Source organism: Squalius cephalus (genome assembly GCF_949319135.1).
Source record: "Squalius cephalus genome assembly, chromosome: 10".
Classification (NCBI taxonomy): Eukaryota; Metazoa; Chordata; class Actinopteri; order Cypriniformes; family Leuciscidae; genus Squalius; species Squalius cephalus.
In genome coordinates, this window is record NC_137131.1 from 29,778,523 (window position 1) to 29,797,946 (window position 19,424).

General features: G+C 41.2%; 1 long non-coding RNA gene across 1 annotated transcript in view; it reads left to right on the forward strand.

The window, feature by feature from the left end:
• Positions 1–13,672, forward strand: part of LOC307165550 — a 159,520-nt gene extending 145,848 nt beyond the window's left edge. The window contains exons 3-4 of the long non-coding RNA XR_013822499.1: positions 10,983–11,300; positions 11,577–13,672. This is a non-coding gene — a long non-coding RNA (uncharacterized lncRNA). The remainder of the gene's footprint in view (positions 1–10,982; positions 11,301–11,576) is intronic.
• The last annotated feature ends 5,752 nt before the right edge of the window (positions 13,673–19,424 follow it).

The window sequence follows — 19,424 nt, forward strand, 5'->3', positions numbered from 1 at the left end:
ACATATTTTATCTTGTTATCACCTTGTTGTCATTACCATCTCCATAGCAACTGGGTGTACATTTGTCAAAATAAACCAAAAATAGTGCATACGTTGCTAAAGTGATTGTTTTGAACAAGTATTAACTTAGACGTTATTAAAAACATATTATTTTATCTGAAGTATTTGTATCAGTAGTTTGTGCCTTTTGCCCCCTGCCAGTAGCCGCGTTTCCATTACCCTTCAAATTGCGCAAATTTAAATTGCAAATTGAAAATACGGCCAATGGAAACACGTCAATTTCGCAAAAACTCCCATTTATCGCAAAAAAGTTTTTACGCATGCATGAGGTGGTTTTTCAGGCAATTCGAAAAAGGAATATTTCGCAAAACTGCAATGGAAACAGTTGTTGCGCATTTACAGTCACCTGACTTAGAAGGCGCGTGAGTTTGGACAGAATACGAGACAGAGTTCTTTATTGAATTCATAAAAGACAAAAGAATGACAGAAATACTGGAATCTAAACCTCAAATAAATGCCACAATCAAGACCTCGGAGCAGAAATGAGTGAGAAAAACCCAGAAACACCTCATATGTGCCGCTCACGCTCACAGGGTCTTTCCTTGCCATTAATGCTTGGATAACACGCCTACGTTTCCTTCCATTAATAATAATAATGTCTAGTGCGGTACGTGGCTTTAATATATATAAACTTACCAACGTCCTTTGCCATGATTTTTGGAATGACTTTCTTTAATGGATCTTTAATGGAAATGCACCTAGTGAGCTTTTTACCCCGTGTGTGGGGCAAAAGGCCCACCTTGTCACCTAATACATGTATACGATTTTTAAACAAACAAACTACTCTTATGACTTATCACCATCAATGTTCAATAAAAACATGAATATTTTTTCTGCAATCATACACTATGGAAGTAGTAGAAGTCGACCGATATGTTTTTTTTCAGGCCGATGCCGATGCCGATTTTTTAAAATCCGGATCGGCCGATGGCCGATAAATGCTGCCGATTTATTTTGGCCGATATTTGGCCGATATGTGCTTGTTTTTAACCTCTATTTGAAAGATATAATGTAAGTACACAAATAATTACTAAGATAGACAAAATTTCTCAACAAAAACATTTATTGAACACACCAATCTGAACTTGTACACTTAAATTAAAAATGTATAATGTAAAAACATTGTATAAATAATGTATAACAAATATATTAAATAAACGAAACAGGTAATAAGAAAGTAAGCTGTCAAATAAACTTTTCAATGAAAAAATAAAGTTTAGTGCACTTAGCAGCATTTATCAAACTTTTGAGAACAATAAAATAGATTAACAATTTTAACAATAGTAGTGCTGACACACAGTAGCAACCAGCAAGATTTCTTTGTTTTAGGTTTGAATAAAACTATATACAGTAAGTAACAAGTGAACACAACAAATCTTATGGCTACCTAATCATTTTAAATAAAACAGTCTTGAAGTTACTAAGTGAATAAAAAGTTTTTAGTGCACTTGACTTAGCAGCATTAGATATTCTGCTTTAGATATCTTCTTGTTTCTGAGGGAAGGAAGATTTGTAAACAACAATAAAAATAGTAATGTGCATAATATTATATTTAGTTTTAATCCAACTTCCAGACCCTGAGTCTTCTTTAGCCCACCCATTCTCCACTGAAAGTTCTTAGGCTAATACTCCCAGTTTAAGAGCTGCAGGTTGTAGTGCAGGAAACACAACTGCTCTGCATGTTCCCCTGTGAGCCTGCTCCTCTTCTTTCCATAGATAATCCCAATCTCACTGAATATTCTCTCGCTGGGAACAGAGGAGGGCGGTGGACAAAGGAATTTTCTTGCAAGTGGTGCTAGAAGGTGTAGGCGGGATGCATTCTGTTTCCACCATTCTAGTGGCAGACCAGTCTTTCTGTCAATCAGTGGCTCTCGGAGGTACTGATCCAGCTGCTCAGTGATGTGTTGCTCATCATTTTCTTCAGCAGGAGTTCCACCATGTGCCCCCAAAATGTTTGCGTACATCCGTTCAAGAAGACGAGAGGGACCGGGTTGTTCTTCCTCTTCCTCCTCCTCCCGTCTCCGTTTCGGATCTGATTCTTGGACTCCAGTGGTGGCTGTTTTGCACTGTTCAGACACGATGGCATTCTCTTCTTTCACCCATTCTTTGGCCTTATTCAGTGTCTCCACTGCAAAGATCTGACCCTTATAGCGAGGATCCAGCAGCGTCGCCAGCACCAAACATCTGTTCTCCTCCATCTTTGAAAATCTCCTCTCCAAGCTTTGAAACATGGTTTCCCTGAGTGTTTTGATACCACTCGTAGTGGGACCCTCTGCCTGAAGCACCATCTTCAGCACAGCAATGCTGGGAATGATGCAGGAGACGGACGCCTCTGCCTTACTCATTTCAAAAGTTACTTCCTCAATGGGGCCCAGTGTCTCAATCAAATTTGAGATGAGGGCCCACTGGTCTGCAGTTGGGGTTGTAAACTTTCCATGTTCTCCAGCATAAATGTTCAGAGCACGCTTCTGCTCCAGCATCCTCTGCAACATGTGTAACGTGGAGTTCCAACGGGTGGGAACAGCCTGAATTATGCTGTGCCGGGGGAGGTCAAGTTCTTCTTGAATGTCACTCAGACGCTGTTTTGCGAGCACAGAGTGGCTGAAGTGTGTAGCACATGTCTTTAACTTGGCAATAACGTCCCCCACTGCTCTCTGACTGCTGATGCCCTCATTTACCACAAGTTGTAATGTGTGTGCACTGCAGCTGAGATCTGGTATTTCTGCCAATCTGAGGCCTTTAATCATGTTAGCACCACTGTCTCGGAGCACAAGCACAACTCTGTCGGGGGTGATGTCCCAATGTTTCAGCATGCTAATGAACATCTTGCTGATGTATTCTCCAGTGTGGGAGCCAGACATGGCCTTAACATTTAGCACCACTTGTTTTCTTTCCCAGTCACTATTAATGAAATGGCATGTAAGACTCATCAATGACTCCGTCTCCCCAGACCAACAGTCTGTCGTGAACGCCAAATGAGGGCCAGCATTCTCTGAGGTGATCAGTGTTTTGATTTTCCTCTCCACACCTTTCATTATGTTTTCCAGCATGTCTGTGCGGTAATATTTTTCAGTCTTGAGGCTATACCGGGGTTCCAGTGTTGCAATTAAACGCCGAAAGCCAACATCCGAGACCACTGTAAATGGCTGGTTGTCTGTAGCAATCATTTCAAGTATTTGTGTATCAATCTTTTTTGACCTCGGGTCAGAATTTTGCCATTTTCTTTGCGAATCGAACATTTGTGCTACAGTAGGCTGACTGAGATTGGCGGAAGCAGCAGCCGCTGCATCTTCTTTTTCTTTTACTGCCTCTTTGTAATCCTGGATGTGGTTTGCCTTCAGGTGATTCCACATGTTTGTAGTATTTTTACTTTTGCCTTTCTCAGCCCCCATGCTTACCAACTTGCTGCATATATTGCATTTGGCCTTCCCTGGTGTTGGCTGGGTGAAGCGCTGCCATAAGGGGGTGGTTTTCTTTTCAGCCATCAGACTGTAATGACTAAAACAGGGGAAAAATACAAGGTTATGTTAGTATTTTTTGTATAGTATCTTGACGTCATCTTCAAGTCATTTTATAGATAGGTATAGATATAAAATCTAAAAAATGTTTCATAATTCAGCTAATAATTCAGTGCATTGTAAGTAATACAAGGCTAAAAACATTTATATCCTCTTCCCAAAAACTGTCCTGAAACATGTATTTATGGTTTGTTTGTTTTGTTTGACGGACAAAGCTAAATGGACATAACCTAATTATCGCAAAAAAGGGGAAAAAAAACCTTTAGGCCATATGGTCAAAATTGAATGATTTAATAATGTAGTAGTAATAACGTATTTCACTAGTAAATTGTACATGTTTCCACTGTTCGATCGCGCCCGCGCCTCTCTCTCTCACACACACACACACACACACACACACACACACAAATATAAGTAAACACTCTGCGACTTCTCGATCGCTCCCGCGCTTCTCCCTCTCTCTCTCTCTCACACACACACACAAATATAAGTAAACACTCTGCGACCTCTCGATCGCTCCCGCGCCTCTCCCTCTCCCTCTCTCACACACACACACACACAAATAATATAAGTAAACACTCTGCAACTTCTCGATCGCTCCCGCGCCTCTCCCTCTCCCTCTCCCTCTCTCTCTCACACACACACACACACACACACACACACACACACAAATATAAGTAAACATTCTGCGACTTCTAGATCGTTCAATATGTATACATGTCCCGCTCCACCCCTAGTCTACAGTGAAATACAGTCACACAACATTACACTGTTTGGCCAGCATTTTAACGGTGTTTAATCCAGCTGCTACTAGCTAACGGTATGCTAAAGTTAGCTGCTGACTAGCGTCACATGCAGCGAAGCGATGTTTTTGTTATTCTAACGTCCGTTTTCAGAGCATCCAAGAGAAACAAAGGCATAACAGTAGCACCGAAATGAAGCACAGAAATCCGTGTTGATATTCGGTCCGGTAGATAACGGTCGTTAAGGCACCAGTGCCGCAACGACGACGCTAGCAAAGCAAAGCCAGTCCTTCACTAGCTTATAGTGCGTTGGTCTCTTTTTTATTACTTATTTCTCTGCATTGAGTGACAACAGACACAAACAGAAAAAATAAAAGTCTCAAATTCACTGTCAAAATTCATTGCAAAATTCTTGCTTACTTATTGTGACATGATAGCAACCCTTCTGCTGTGATAATGCAACCTCAACTACGCTATCAATATCCAAAGTAGCCGAACGTCATGTCATGTTTTTTCTCGAAGTTGGCAGTAACATATCAAAAGTTTTTAATTAAATATAAAGGAGTTATAAGAATTTAATCCTTACCGTTTTCCTTAGGCACTGGAAGCTGAAGGTCTGCGGTCTGCTCACTCTGCTGGAAAATGACTCTAGGGGCAGCGTGCGTCGTACACGTGGATATTGGCCGATGCCGATTATGTTAAAAAATGCAAAAAATCGGCCGATTAATCGTCCGACCGATTAATCGGTCGACCTCTAGGAAGTAGTGAAAAGCACATTTTTGTTAGGGTGTGCCCTTAGCCCCATTGTATGCTCCCTTTATTTCCTGATGTCTTTTTGTTGACCAACATCTACTTCAAACTTTTGGAGATTGTGGAAACCGTTAAAAAGCTACAGTACAGGTCAACTTAAATTCTATGGATTTTTTTTACTAACACGAAAGTTTGCATGTGAATTAAGTGTTATTTGTATATATTGTTGATCTAATTATTCATTTAATGCCCCTAAGGCTCAGATTTTGACTGATGGTGTTTTGTCGGATTGCTTCTCGCTCTTCAGGGGATGTAGGCAGGGATGCCTGAGCTCACCTGTACTATTTTCTATTGCCATAGAGCCGCTGGCTATTGCCATTCGTTCAAACCAGTCAATTACTGGCATAAAATTTGGCACAGATGAGCACAAACTATCTCTGTATGCAGATGATCTCTTATTATTTCTATCTAATCTAGATAGTTCTTTCCCCCCACCAAACTAAAATGGATCTTCACCGGTGGATGGACTTGCCGCTGTCATAAATTGGTAGAATCAATAAAATAAAATTAATATACTGCCCAAATTCATTTACTTATGTCATTGTATCCCTTTTCAAATCCCTAAATAGTTTTTCAAGGACCTCAACAAAGGTTTTTTTTTCAGGCATAAGAAAACCGCAAGGGTTAACCTAGCCCCATATGCTAAAGGTGGGCTAAATCTCCCACCTTTTTCAGCGAGGCACTCTGTGTCAACGCCTAGGAGGGAGCAATACCCTCGCTTAGGAGGAGCTCACCGCCCAGGTGGGCACATGCATCTTGGAAAACTTTCTCACCAAGATGAAGGCAAGCACATGTAGTGGGCCAACCTCTGCTTGGAAACAGCCTTCCCTTCTGCTGGTTTCCGTAACAGACAGAGCTAGTCTAAGGTCAAGGCTTTACTTTCTTATCACGTATAACCACACTGGAGCGGACGGACAGAGAAAAAGCCAGGACTGGGTCTGCCTCCTCCGGGGTAGCGCTTGCAGGCTGCCTGATCCCGTATGAGTCTTGGAACTATGGAACTATGGAACTCTTGGTCTATGGAACTCTCCAAGGTCTAGACACGGGTGCCATCATGCCCCATACCTGATCCTGTATCCAGGCTGGGGTCTCAGGTGTCATGAGAATTAGCCGACCTGAACTCCAGGCACGATTCGTTGACCGAAAATGCGGGCAAGTCCCTACCCTCTAGATAGAGACCAAACAAGCAGGAGAACTGTTTCTTTAAAAACAGAATTTTTAACTCACTGCCTGAAGGGAGGTCTCTGCAGTGCAGTAGCACCAGATATAAGTCCCAAGAGGGTAAAGAGGGGATGCAAGGAGGTTATTCAGTCTCCTAACGATCAAGTCGCACTTCCCACGGATTTGTATCCACTGCATCATGATGTGCGTCAATACAGAGGCAACAACATTTTGAGGTGGAGGAGACAGCCCTCACTCCAACCGTTAGCTGGAAGGAAGCACTGAAGTGATCGAACACCTTCGGGATCTCCTCACGGAGAGAAGACTCAATTCAATGAATAGGTTCCACTTCTAAGGGGGAGCGAGCCTCTTTTTGAGAGGGTGCTCTCACAGAAGTGATGGTCTCTACGGCATAAAAAGTTTTTGCTGTAGTAACCAGAACCTCCGCGTCCCGTTCTTTTTAGAACCAGACCTAGAACTCTCCAAGGTCTAGACGCGGGTGCCATCATGCCCCATCCCTGAGAATGTACTCAGAGGAAGGAGTCAGGATGGCTGTCGAGAGGAGAGGTCAGTTGGGCCAATAAGGGGCAACTAGCAAGACCTGCTCCATCTCTTCCTGATTTTAGCACCGTAGTGCAAGAAGGCTCACTGGGGAATGCATTTCTGCGGGGGCCCCAGGGCCAGCTGTGGCCAGAGTTTTTTCTGTGTCGAGGGATATCCACTCAGACGGAGAAGAAACAACTGGCGGAGGGATGAGTCTGGAGGGGCAACAGATGTAACTGTGCACCCCCGAAGTGGTCCCAAACAGCTGGCCAGCTGGGGACGGAGTCTCCACTCTCTCTGGGCCAGAGGCTGTCGTGAGGCTTGTCAGTGGCACGATTGAGCAGGCCAGCAGTAATAAGTGGAATGAAGTGAACTTAGAAGCTTCTGACTCCAAGGAGGAGGTGGTGGGCGAGTTGCAACATGTGAGGGGAGCGTAGCTGACCGGTACATGCTCGCTGAGCAGCGGTGTCTCAAAGTGAGGAAATTGTAAGCAACTTGAGGCAATAGATGCCAATGCAATCGGAGGGCGCCCAGACCTATGTTACTGCATGCCCTTTACACGTGGCCCCTCAGCCAGTATTAGAGGACACTCGTTCTAGGATTCATTGGCCCGGGGAAATGAAAGGTCTGTTTACGGGCTGAGGGTTTGGCGTCAGGCCAGGTTGTTTATCACACGGAGCGTGTCGTTCTGCCACGGCCACCTTGGGACTCGGCCGTGAAGCCAGTGTTGAAGCGGTCTTCATATGGAGGAAGCCGTGTGGCTGCGTCTGCTATATGCCCGCGTCTGCCATATGCCCCAGGTAGACTTGTAGTCAAGACCGCCTAAACCGAGACCAAGACACTACCAAGACCAGAGGGTATTGAGACCAAGACAAGACCAAGAGCAAGACCAAGACAGACCAAGTCAAGACCAAGACCAAGTCGAGACCAAGACCGAGACCAAGTCGAAAAAAAAAAAAGACTAGTGTTGAAGCTAAGCAATAACTATGAATTCAAGAACAGCAGCATACTAGGGTTTAGCTGCAGTTTACATTCAATACATATTAGACGGTATTACTTCAACTACACAGGCAGAACTATACAGAGACAGACCATGTCATGTGTGTGACTGTGAGCTCACTGTAAATGTTTTTGCAGACTGGGTGAGATCAACTGTGTAGCAATTGCATGACGGCTGTTACTGCACTATTAGAGGATTGAGACTCCCTTAACTTTTGTGTACTGTTGAGGACTGGCATGACTGGTACTGACTGGTTCATCTGACAAAACATCAAACATCTCCAACACCATCTTGCTCCTCCAACAACTGTCTAAAGTATGAGAAATATGTAACCAATTGAAATTATACTTAATGTGTAGATGAAATTGTAACATCAAATTAAAGATAAACAATTATAAACTTGGATTAGGCCTAATGTTTAGTCAACACAACGGAGATATGCAGATGATATTTAAAAGACCATTTATTTAGTCTAACACCACCATCTTAAATACAATACTGTAATCAAACAACACACACACAGACACACACACACACACACACACACAGAGATATCAAAGACACAAATTCATCTAAGCAAATGCCTGCCTATCTCTGCCGATTTCGGAGTCTCCAAATGAATCCATTCTGCAACTTTTAAATACATAATAAAATGTTTAAAAACAAAATTATAGGCTTAAGTGCAGGATCCGAAAGTTGGTCGTTTTGTCGCTATGGTTACACACACACACACACACACACACACACACACACACACGTTGGCGGTGCGCTCAAAGTCATCTGTCAGTTGTGCAGTTACCCAAAATCTCCTGAATGAAGTTAAAACCCATCATGTCACTGATATGTGTTTTTTAAATCAAGTGATCAAAGTGCTCGTTGCCGCTGCGATCAGTGGCGTGGATAAAGTGTTTTCTCGTTTGGCTCGCGCACACGCCGCACGGGCTCATGGAAGCCAGACTTCATATCGGCTGGAGGGAATGGCTAGCTTGCGTCCTTCGCCAGTAGGACTGCGACGTACACACACAGAACAGAAGCACTGCTCAACACCTAGGTGTGATAAATCTCACTAATTTTTAGGAGCATCTCTACTTAACTCCTGGGTATGGTGAATATCACTGAGCCTGGGCGGAAGCCGAGCGAAATGAATCACAAGCCAAGTCTGAAGGTTCCGTTTGGGGCCAGGCTGGACCGGTTGGAAGCATTTTAGGCTTCCATAAAACCGGGCTTGGGGCCAGGGAACCACAGACGTACCCGAGGTGGGGCAGTGAGGTGGAGGACAGGGACCCGGCTCGAGAGGCCCAAAGGTTGTCCGAAGACGGGGTCTGAGTGTGCAGTGCAACACTTACCTGTCTCCACGAGACGGCCAGGGATGCGTTAGAAGGCGGATGACCGGGTCATCGAACCGCACCCAGCTGCCGTGCTGGCGAACAAGAGGGGGCTGAGGGGTGCAAGGCTTTACAGGGTCGCACACCACCAGACTTGCCCTCTTGGGTACCGCTTGCTCCTCCTTTTTTGAGAGCCAGCGGTGGAACAGACACACACACACAAACAAAGACTACAGCCGGCCCTCATCCGGGGAAAGGGAGTGGATCGGTGAACAACTCCAAAAGGAATGCTTCCGCTGTCGCTTGCCACCTGGCTTGGCAGTGCCTAGAGCGGGCTGGGTGTCCCTACTGGTGCCGGCTCTATGCTGAGGCCTGGCTGGAGGCTACTGTGGAGGCCCAGCGGGAGGGGCGGCGGCAGGGTGGAGGCAGCAGTGGGCCGCCAGGGCAGAATGTGCCGGATGGCCTCCGTCTGCGCTTGGGCGGCAGAAAACTGCTGGGCGCAGTTCTCCGCCGCATCGCTGACCAGCCCAAACTGGGAAATTGGGGAGACCAGGAACTGAACCTTGTCCGCATCCGCCATAACAACCAGGTTGAGCCAAAGATGCCGCTCCTGGACCACTAACGTGGACATCGTCTGGGCTACCCTCGTGCATGTCCATGAGTGCCCTGGCCTGAAAGACCTGTAGCAGCGCTATGGCACGCAAGAGGAGGCGGCTTGCCCACAGGCCTTGTAAGCTCTGCCCATCAGAAAGGGTGAGAACTCACAGGCTTTGGGGGGAGACGAGGGGCCCCCTCCAAAAAGCAGCGGCCGTCGGACACAGGTGCACCTGTGTCGCGCCAGACTGCTCTATTGGAGGATTTTTGGAAGTATATTTTTGCAATAATTTCTGAAATATCAAAAAATAATATTGATCCTGATCCTCAAGTTTGGATACTGGTTGATGTTAGCTCACTTCACATGACTCATTTTGAAAAGTATTTTATATTGCTTGCAAGCACTGCAGCCAAAAAATGCATACTTAAAAACTGGAAATCTAAAAAAATAAAAAAATAAATGAATGGAAGCACTGGATTAATGAATTTATATCCTATAATATAATAATATATAATACTCCTGAAAAAATATTGTATTTTATGAGACAAAAACCCACATATTTTATGGGGGGTTGTCGCTGTGGCTCCGTCGTGGACTGGGGGACCATCAGCATCACTCTGCTCCTTCCGCTCTCTGTCTGCACCAAGGGCTCCACCTCCATCAGCTCTGTTACCTCCAATCGTCACCAGGGTAGCATGGAGACCCTTACCACCATGGCTCCTCCCTCCAGCAACGCGGCCGTGGGACGCCGTCCTGATTTTGGCATGGAGCGCCATCAGGCCTTTCCTGCTCAATACTGTACCATGCACTGGATCTGGACCTCCCTGGACTTCCTTCTGTTCCATCCCTCTCCCGGACTACCGTCCTCCACCAAAACCTCCTCCAAGGTTGCACCTTTCTGGGAGGGGGCGTAATGTCACAATCAGGGCTTTTTGTTTATTGTTTTAGTTACTTAATTTATTTATTTTTCTCTCTTCCTTTAACGTTCTTGTTAAATGTTATGATGGGGAAAAAAAAGAGAATGTACTGATACCAATAAATACATCTTTACAAAAAAAAAAATTACTTATGCTAACATTTTATGTTTTGTAATTCAGTTATATCACTTATTCATTTATGAATGTATGTTAATGTTTTGTAAATGATTAGTTCATCATCAACTAATAACTTAAATGACTCATAACTGAACATTTTTATAAAGTATTACCCTGTCTTTCTCTTACGCAGGCATGGTTAGTGTACTAGTTACCAAACCTGTAATATCCTACTGCCACCAGGCCATCACTCTGCACTGCAATGTATCTCTATCTGATGAAAAGGACCGTGAATTCCAGGTTACTCATCTAAGCTGGATTAAAGAATCAAATAAAACAATATGCTCGGAAAGCAATACAGCAATCAGACACTTTTTCAGCTGCCAATATATGGCAAACAAACAGCTGGTACTAACTATTGCCTACCCAAAACCAGATGACATTGGACGCTATATCTGCAAACTCCGATCCTCCCATGGACATACAAATGCTGATACCAATGTGACACTGGGTATGTAGGCTGAAAGTTTATGATAGGGAGTGAAGAATCAACTTATTTATTCCTTCAACAAATCCTTCATCATGAAATCAAACTGTTCCAAGAGCATGATGGTGTACTGTATGTCCATGCAAAATTGAGGGAATATTTATTTTATTTATTTTGTGTTTGCTTTTCTTCAGAGCTATGGGCAAATTTTAGCCAACCCTCGTTAACTTTGTTTATGTCATTCAAGATGCATTTTAGCATCACAAGTCAACATTAATCAAATTATCTTTCTTTCCTCAGAGTGTCCTCAGAAAATTGACCAGATACATGAAGATGGGAACAGGGTGACATGCAAGGTTGAGAGGTCAAACCATGATGGGCGCATCCACTGGTTTCATGGAACAGTCAATCTAACAAGTCAATCAACTCAATACATTTATCCTGCTGTTGATGGATCATATACAGTGATTAGTTCTCTCAATAACAATTCAAACTGGAAAACGTATAACTGTTCATACTGGGTACCTCAAATTGAGCAATATATAGCAAGCAAGAACATTGTTATGGAACATAGCACACAATCTAACAAACAGTCATTCAATAGTGGCAGAAGGTCTGGTCTGGTCTTCTGTGTGTGTCTCCTATGGACGCTCATTCAGCCCTAATGGCAGCAATAACTGCAAAAACTTCACTGTCATCGCCAGTGGCCCATGCATATCGACTGTCACTAAAAATCAGTGGTAAAACGTGAAGAAATGATAGATTTTTTTATAGCTGACAAAGTTAAAGTCTAATGAAATACACTGACACCTTATTTTTGTCCCTTCAAAAGTAACTGAATGCTACATATATTAGCCTACAGTAAGCATAATTGTATTTAAAACATATAAATGTACATGCATATATATAATTATGTCATTATAAAACATATATTTGTTTATATACACACTATAAATGCATATATTTGAAAATACATTTTCCGCTTAAAAAAAAAAAAGTTACATACATAGCCTAGATCCACACGCCCCCTTAACCCACATAATAAAGATGGACAGTGACATAGAAATTTGCACAAATTAAACATACGTTCCATACAATTGAGGTATTATCGAAATATCTAAATTTTAATAACGAGTGATTATTTAACAAAAGGCAACTAAACCTCTGAAGCGATAGAAAAGTCCTCGGGACTGCATCACTCGCAAGACAAAACCTGCATTGGTGTACAAGGCCGAAGTCCACCATTCTCCAGTTGAATGGTTGCTACACACACATAGTTTAGATGTGTCCCTGGTTGATGGCCAACCAACCGTCCGCAGCCAGAGTCCAGCCCTGGCAGCATCGCGGGGAAAGATGCACGGGAACTTTTGCACCACGAAAACAAACGCGCGTCCCATCATTGCCTTTCTCATCTACTACGCGATTTACAGACCCTTTCCAAAAAATTGGAATATCATGGAAAAGTTTATTTATTTCCATAATTCCATTCAAAACGTTAAACTTCCATAGATTATAGATTCAGGGCCCACAACTTAAACGATTTCAAGTAGGCTATTTAGTTGTTTATTTGTACATAATTTGGGCTTCCAGCTCATAAAAACCACGAAAACAGGATTTAAAAAAAAATAGAATATTACATGAAATCACACAGTAATTACACAGTGATACCATGGTCATTGAACCAGGTTTTGGTTATTTTGGCAGTGTGGGCAGGTGCAAATTCTGCTGGAAAATGACATATAAATTAACTAAATGAATAACTTTTTTACAACAAACCATCACTGAACTTACTTAAGCTGGACTGTGACACTATTTTCTTCTTGAAACAAACTTTGTAGAATTAATTCCTGTTATCTCTGTAAAGCTGCTTTGAAACAATCTGTATTGTTTATAAATAAAGGTGACTTGACTAGCATCATAATAAATGCTAATCATAATCATAATAAAACTGAATAACGTGTGTGTGTGTGAGAGAGCATGTTTGTTACTGTCAGTCATACTAATTGGCCTTAATAAAATGTCATACAATTTTTCCACAGATCTTACAGACTTTCCCAGCTCTTATATCATCTGATGCTCTCTTCAAAATGCCGAGAGACACCCCTCAGTTGTCTTGCTCTTCCAAGACCTAGACCAGGGGTGTCCAATCCTGCTCCTGGAGGACCACTGTCCTGCAGAGTTCAGCTTCAATACCAATTAAACACACCTGAACCAGCTAATCAAGGTCTTAGGGGCTGTTTACACCGTTTTCTACTAAAAATAACTTGTAGGATTTACTTGATAAAATCCTTGTTACAATTTTGAGTAGATTTTAAGTAAATTTTACTGCTGTAATATCAAGTGCAACTGACATGTCATTATCAAGTACAATCTACTTAATACTGAACTTAACGCTCATGAAGAAAATTAAGAAAAAATTACCTAATTATATTTCATTTAGAAATTATATTTATTTAAAGTAATTAAGTAAAGTTTATTTATTGTTTTATTGACAGGAAGCTTGCTTTCATAAGCTTTATGAAATTAAGTAAATATGGTCAATTTAATTTATTTATTTTTTGCTTAGTTTTTCATTTACTTAGTTTTATGAATTTATAATACTCCCTATAATTATGTAAACATTGCTAATTTCTTTTTTATAAATAACAACAATTTGTAATCATTTTGTCTGCATCTTTCAGAAATCACACAACTAAAATACAACTAAACAGTTTATTTTTCAATCATCAACAAAAGTTACTAAATGAAGTTTTATGTAACAAAGTTCGGGAGGAGCATGTTCAGGTAATCATCCAATCAGCACAAGAAGAAGCCAGTATAAATAAAGCCTTCCCTTACCTCCTGTCTCATGACAAATTTCTCAGCATCCCGCCACCACCCCATCACCTCACATTCAGATGGGTCTGCTCATAGATACCCATGATCTATACATTCATAGGGGGGAGTACTCTGGGGTCGGGCCGAATTCCGAGCTCGGAGCCCTCCTCCCGGACAGCAAGCCAAATACGCATTATACTATTACATCAGATTTCATTAACATGTGAACTCGTGAAATTACATTTACAGTAGTCTCTTGACCTAGTCTCAGATGCATTCATAACTAGAACAACTGCATTTCACCAGGGACTGTAACCTTTGTTTTTAAACAACATTTCTTAATAAAACAAAACAACAACATTTAAACCTAATAGCCCTCTGAAACATTCAAGCATTTGCAACATTCAAACCTTTAAAGTATGCCATTAAAACCTTAATTCATTAAAACATCTTCATAAACAGCTGAATGTGTAAATAGTTGAAGCTTGTAGTCATGCCATAGCATAGATAACTTCATCTTTAATGCTTGCACTTTTGGGGAGAGCTTGATTCCATCAAGTTATAAAATAATTTTTCTTTCTGAGTTTCTTTCTTTTGTTGAACACAAAAGATGATATTTTAAAGAATGTTGGTAATCAAACAGCTGTCGGTAACCATTGACTTCCAATAGCTACGTCAACTGTTTGATTACCCATAATTATTCAAAATATCTTGTTTTGTATTCAACAGAAGAAAGAAACACAAACAGGTTTGGAACAACTTCAACAAGGGACAGTAAATGTTGCTTGAATGTGCTTTAAGCCATAAACTTTTCTCTCAACCTTTACAATTCTATGGCTTTGTAACAGAGTATTGTTTTGGTATTTAATTTGAATAATTGTAAAATAAAAATGTAGTTTATTCTTTCAGAAGATATAAGAATTTTTGACTTTTTCAATGTTCCCTTTAGGCCAGTGGTCGGCAACAGGCGAAACCGGCAAAACTGGCCTGCCAGCGATAATATCTGGCCCGCGCCCGCAGACAGATTATTTTGATAGCGGCTGGTTCTGAAATAGATCTGTCATGACACTGTATTATCTTCTGTACAAATTCTTTATAGTTGAAATTTAAGTTGTAATTTATGAATAAAATTCGAATTACTGAAATTTCAGAACTTTTGACGCTAGCGCTATTTTTACTATTTAATACTGCAAAGCTGCTTTATAGCAATCCATATTGGGTGGCACTTTATATTGTATAAAAAGCTATATAAATAAACACAACATGACTGCAATGATTCATGCTGTATGTTTGTACACATGGCAGTGTGTGCGGGTGTATGAGAGATACATTAAGTACATCTTACTTCCAAACATGTAAACAACCACAATTTTGAAGAAACACACCTGACTCAATTTGTCCAAGTATGGCCTTAGCTCGGTCCCCACAACATCTCCCTTGGCCCTCATCAGGGCAATTATTTTTGGTGTAAAGTGGTCAAGGTTGTACATGAAGCTCTGCTCCAGGGTAATTGTGGTGATTCTCCTGAATTCCTCCTTGATTTAATCCAAGAACAGCAGGAATTGGGTTAAATAGTCTGATGCAGGGAGTGAGGGTCAATTCTGTATAAGGCTTTTAAATCCTGTAGATTTTAATAGTAGAATGAACAATCTAGCACTTTCTTTTGTAATGTACAACTTGAAAAGAGAAACACTAATTTGGCATTCCAATTTTAACTTTGAGAAAAGTACATTTAAAATTTAAAAGATTAGTTCACTTAAAAATTAAAATTAGCCCATGATTTACTCACCCTCAAGCCATCCTAGGTGTATATGACATTCTTCTTCCAAACAAATACAATTGGAGTTATATAAAAAAAATCTCCTGGCTCTTCCAAGCTGGCATGGTTACACAGAAGAGGAGACATATGGAGATTGTTGAGGAGGTTTATCGAAAGGAAATCTACAGGTAAGCAAAACTTAGCTCAATGAGAGTTTGTTTGTAGTCAGCAGGTGCGGGGACGATCGGTGATGAAGAAGATGAATTGTAATGAAGAAGAACATGAATCAGATCATAGAAGGCTGATGAAACACAGGTAGAAGTCGGTAGCAATGAGCTGTAGTCACTAGCCCCGTTTACATGCACACTTTTTTGCTATTCTGATTAAGATCTGTTGGAAACTTTATTCCTTCATCGAAGCAAGACCAGGAGATGTTGGGATATCGTTCAAGCAGAAGTTATTCTTTATTGAGGACTAAGTGATTTGGCCTGCCGATTGGTCCTTGTTGAGTGGGGCTTTGATACTCCAATAAGGGGGAATATTTAATGACCCTTATTTTGACGGGTTTTATGGGTCCTCGTAGGTCTAGGTTCTTCCTTCCTGGCATTTTTTTTCGGTTCTCGGTCCCCTTTAAGTTTATTTATAGCGGGGCTGGTGGCGATGGCAGTGTAACAGGTTTCTGGCGGGGTTGCTTTCAGCAGTAAGAATGCGTTGGCAGCTGATGCGGGTGAACGCTGGCCAGTAAACAGAGCCGCAGCCCGGTAACCATACAGCGCTGCGTTTGATCATGATTCTACCTAAACCGTGAATGGAGAATGGATCATCGCGGTCTCTAAGCCATAGTGGATGACGCTGCATGTGACGCCGCTGCTTTTTTGCTTCCCGGCAATGTTTTCTCTGTTTAATTTGTTTGTAGTGTATTTGTGCTGTTGGACTAACGCCTGGGGCCCGTTCTTCGTACGTTGCTTATTACATCCGAGATCAAATGACACATCCAAGATGATATCATCGTGCGAATCATGATCTGGCTAACTCGGTTCTTCGAACACACTTGCCGGATATGATTAGTATCGCTGGATTGAGTTATCTGAGATAATTGCGCGTTCATGCGCTGGTTAAAAGGGGATATGTATCGATAGTAGAAACATTGATCAGCAACGCTGCTATTGGCTGCTCACACTGTAAACCCAAATGCTCAAAATAATTAAAATTATTGAGTAGCATAAACTTAATTTTCTGAAACAGTTCTACTAACCTAAATATTTTGAGTTTATGTGACTTTTATATAGTTTTGAGTGAGTTAAACTTATTATTTTTAATTAACTTAAACAATTTGCTTATTAAGTAAGTCCCACTTAGGTGTATAATTTAACTGTACTTATTTCTTGTTGTTTCAACATTGTGTGTGTGCTTGCATGTGTGTGTGTTTGTGTGTGTAACCAATTGTTTGATAGTTTTAATTAAATTATATGTATTTAAATAAGTTAATATTTAAAAAAATACTTAATTTTCCTAATGGTTGGGTCTTCATAAATTCAGCTGTAAAAGATTTTAGCAAGAAAAATATTCAATTCACTCTAAGCACTAATTGTACGTCTATTTACAGCTGGTTTAATGTGAGCACAAAGAATATTAAGGAATCACTGCTTAAGATAATAACGTAAGCAATTAAAAATGTTTGATTAAAAAGTTACGACTCGGTTGACGTAAGGATCATCATTTTATTGGCTTGCGAGGCTCACGTGCCCCAAGGTCAACGTGAGACTTGCGACGTTGTGGGAACGCGCAACACGAACACGTGGATCGTTTTTAAGTTAGGTTGGCGCCACAAGTGACTGCAGTGAGGAGGATGTAAGCTTCAAGCTGTCGGCAGTTATCAGCAACTTCGGTGTCACGGTAAGTGTTAAATGTGTTTTTAAACAGGGGTTTATCTAGTGAACAGTTGCAGCAGTTTAATCAAGACAAAACTTTAAACAGCGTTCGTCAGTTACGTATATTACATTCAAAAGCCATGGATGTCTAGCAAGGAATAACTGATGAAATGGGCCTAATAAAAACAATGAACGACGAAGCATATGTTACACATCAGCTAACTTTTATCATTTTTTAAACGGACCATAGTCTATAATTCCGCGTGTACTAGAGATGCGCGGATGGCCTATTATTTCATCCGCAACCGCATCACAAAACTCATCATCCGTCCGCCATCCATCCGCACCACGTTTTTGACCATTTTTCAAAACCGCACCTGCCCGCCATCCGCTGAATGTATACATAATACATATATTTTCATTTGATTGTTTCAACCGCCCGCCACCCGTCCGAATTTAATTAAAATATTATTTTTCGTCACGTCATCCGCCCAGTCCGCGGTTTATCCGTGGAGTCCGTGGCTGTAACCGCCAACCGCGCATCTCCCTGTACGATTTAGCCTAATGTTACATGTGTTTTAAAGACATTAACGTTAGGCGCTGAGATTATGTCCATGCGTGACACGCAATTAAAAAAGCATCCATTGCTAATTTTGGCTGGTGTGCACAAAACTAGATAACTAATATACTTTTCCCAATGTGTTGGCGTGCCAATGATACGCAAACTAGGGAACTGGAGAGCATGTGCCATTGCCTGTATTTTTGCAAAATATAGAGCCGTTATGTGTTAAAGTATTGACTTATGACGTCTGTTTGTAAATATAAAACAGTGCTGAGATGTCTATATGAAGAGGTCCACATTTATAATTTTCCTGCTTAATCTTTAAACAGCCTTGTCTATTATAGTACTCCCCTCTATGTTCGGTGTAACATTAACATACATTTTTCTATCTGTACACATGAAAAAACACATTATAAAGAGAACAGTGTTAGTTGTATTCTCTGGTCATGATCATGTAACCTGTTAGTTGACTTGTACTTAATAATTAAACTATTTTGATGGAGCTATACACTTTCTAACATTAATTTTGTTTTTCTTTCAGGTTGTTGGCTACAGTATGATTTGGCAATGTAAGTTGTGCTCAGCTTCTTTTACTGACAGATTGCAAATATTTAAGCACTACAGACTGCAGCACAGTCACTTTTCCAGTGTAAGCCCCCTTCCATGCATCTATAATGATTGCATGTGTACATTTAAGACACTTAATAGTCTTAGAACTCATTTGTCAAGATATCATACTCGCCAATTTGGCAGTAGTGCAGAACACTCTCAGCAGGCTCTGTTATTTAAATGCCCTTTATGCCCATTTCAGCAGCAATTTTCTGAATCTGTTCTTTTCTGCCATCTTAGAAGGCATTTAAGAAATCATGAAACAGTGGCTTGCCCATATAAGGATTGTAGCTTTACCACAAATGTGTACTCTTCATTCAATTCTCATAAAAGTAGATCACACCAAGCAAGTGTTTCGTCAGACTTTCAAAATGACATTGTCAGTAAAGTTGGTCAAGCCAGTATTCCTTCAGTTGATGGTGATTTGTATGAAGAACCTCCAGGCACAGATGAGGATCCAGATGATGGTCAGTGTGACACTGACGAACTAAAAAAACATCTCAGAATAAATTTATCTTCGTTATTTTTGA